At 48.2% G+C, this 2,832-nt stretch overlaps 1 protein-coding gene across 2 annotated transcripts in view; it reads right to left on the bottom strand.

Annotated features, from left to right (window-relative positions):
- Positions 1-2,832, bottom strand: part of FNDC3B (fibronectin type III domain containing 3B) — a 449,034-nt gene that overhangs the window by 128,598 nt on the left and 317,604 nt on the right. The gene's annotated exons all lie outside the window — the stretch shown is intronic.

The following is a 2,832-nucleotide window of genomic DNA, read 5'->3' as shown; positions in this document are numbered from 1 at the left end:
GTGACACTCTGTTCCTGCACATGCTCCCAAGGTGTGTAGGGTGGACCGGTGCCTCCCAGATCTGTGAATGGTATGGGAGCGGGCTGCTTGCTGTGGGCTCAGGCACCCCATTCTGCTGCCCTCCCCTGGGGCCTCCACAGCCTAGTGGGCAGGACCTGGCACAGCAGGGCTGGGTGGGGAAGCTCGCTGCTCCTGCGAGCTCCACGCTGCCCTGACAACATGCCCTGTTTGTCCCGCAGTGGTTTGATAGTTTGTAGGGGTGGAAGGGACCTGAGCAGATCATCACGTCCAACCCCCTGTGAGGTAGTGAGGGGCACAACCCCACGCCACTGCCCCCCCTGTTGCCAGGCAGGTAGGGAACATGTCGCCAGGGCAGTGTGGAGCCTGCAGTGGCAACAAGCTTCCCCACCCGGCCCTGCCACACAGGGTCTTGCCTGCTGGGCTGCAGAGGCCCTGAGGGAGGGCAGCAGGACAGGGAGCCCAAACCCACAGAGGGCAGCCTGCCCCCACACTCACCCTGTGCAAAGATCTGGGGGCACAGGTTCCCCCTGCCCTCCCTGAGAGTGAATGAAGCAGTGAAGAGCCAGCCCCACTCCACTGTCCCCCAGATGAACTGGCTGCAGCCCCGACCCGCTCCCTGCCAGGGGCCTGTGCCCATTCTTTACAGCTCCAGGCCCCAAGCCCCACCTGGCTGCGCAGCAGCCCCAGCCCTGCCCAACTCCCTCCCTCCATCCCTATGGGGGCCTCAATCCCCACTTGCCCCCCGCCAATCTTACCTGCAGGAGCTGCTCTCCAGGCTGCCTGGCAGCCATGTGCATATACATGCACGTGGTACCCTGACTGCCCTCCTCCCACTCCCCCCAGCCCCTTACAGGCTACAACCCTGCCAGCCTGCAGGGAGCTCTTTACAAAAGTGCAAAACCTGCACGTTTTTCTGTTAAAATGAAAAATCCAGTTGTTCCTCACATAAAAGGGGAAATACATGGGTTTTTTTCCATTTCCCCATGGGAAACAGAAAACCCAGATCCCTGATGATTTATCACAGTTTTTTTTATAGCCAAATGTCTACTATTAGAACATACTTAAAAAAACGTAATTCTCACTAGTAACCTAAGATCTAGGTATAGTCATAGCCTCAGAACAAACCTAAATTACATGGATACTGGCAGGGGACACAAATTTTTTAGCAAGCAGTAAACGTGAAAGAAATATAGGCTGATAGACTGAGAATAAGACATTTCATTTATAAGGTAACTTGTTCCGCTTAAAATAAAACAAGAGAGCAGACTGGTTTATTTTCTACACAAAAAACCCCATCATGCTAGTCTGAACACATACCATTCATTTTCTTTAAACTTGAAGTCTCCTACTTTTGTGCACAAGCCCCCCCCATGGTTCTTATATAATCTCTGTTCGTTCAGTTGACATAGTTATTTATCCTTGTCCTCTTCTTTAGTAATGATGATATAAAATACATATCTTGAAAAATCTCTCTTAAAATCTATTGCCTAAGGGTGTCTGTACATGAGCTCAGAGGCTGCTCCGACATGCTGTAATTACAATGCAGACTATTAATTGAGTCTGCCAAAGCATGGTAATTACCACTCTCCAGCAGCCTCTCATATCTTGTGTATCAGCGTCCCAGCACTTCAAAATGGGACAAGCTTTAGTTCAAGTGCCCCCACTGCCATTTTGAAGCGTGAGGGCACTGATACTCAAAAAACTATGGCGCTTTAATTAGAGCAGTTCTTAGAGCCAGTCTAATTAAAGCACCACCCCTCCTGCCCCTGGAGCACATGTAAAAGTGCCCTAAGAGACTAACATAATACTAACGATTATTTAAGGACTTGAGCTAAAATGTGAAGTTAGACAAGAGACTCCCATATTTTCTTTTTATATGCTTGAACAGATTATTTTTAAGAGGTATTCAGAATTATACCAGCTCACCTGACATGGTAATCTGTTGCTGGCCTAAGGTCCTTCAGGTTATATTCCAACTCTTCTCCACTGCAGAAAGAAATCATCAATAAATCATGAAAATCAGAACCATACTTAGTACAAGCTATTGAATTTATGGTAATTGGGAACTGAACCTTAGTCACTTCCATACTAGCTTTGTTATTTTACTCTCATTATTGGAAATTACCTACGGTACTTAAAAATGCTTAATAATCAAGCTGGGGTGACGAATATTATATCAAAAGATTCTAACAATTGTGTGTGGACTGTTGCATCTTGCACTGATATTTCGTTTGGGCTCTCATTTCAGCTTCTCTTGCCAATATATGCCCAACTTTAGGACCATAACAGGGTCTTGCTACTAAGAACATCATCATCCTAACAGCATCAGCGCAGCAGCAAAACTCCAACCGATTCCAGCCTCAGATGCTGAAATATTAATTTTTAAAAAAATCCTGCAAGTTAACTAATACATCCAGGGCCATGTTTACTAGAGGTGCACTGATATATAGGTTCATATCGGATCAGCACTGATAAAAGGAAAATTTACATCATCAGCAATTGGCTTTTTTTGCTCAGCATAACCGATAATATCACTGATAAATGCTGTGTGCAGCCACAACATGCACGCAGCCAGGAATGCAGTCTTGTAGCTTGGAGAGGAGCATCTGGTGTGTGAGCCTGTTGGGGCAGGGGGGCAGGGAGGGAACACGATGACAACAACTCACTCTTGCCCCACGCACAAATCCAGGGGCCACATGGCCCTCATGCCTCTCCTGGGGGTGCATGCAGTGGTGGGAGCTGCCCCTTCCCCACTCTCCTATGCCCCCCCAGATGAGCTGCCTGTGGCTGTCCCATGCCTCACCCTACCCC

This window comes from Gavialis gangeticus, unplaced genomic scaffold (assembly GCF_001723915.1).
Source record: "Gavialis gangeticus isolate Ggan-Ray unplaced genomic scaffold, GavGan_comp1, whole genome shotgun sequence".
NCBI classification, from domain to species: domain Eukaryota; kingdom Metazoa; phylum Chordata; order Crocodylia; family Gavialidae; genus Gavialis; species Gavialis gangeticus.
This window is presented reverse-complemented; position numbering and strand designations above follow the sequence as displayed.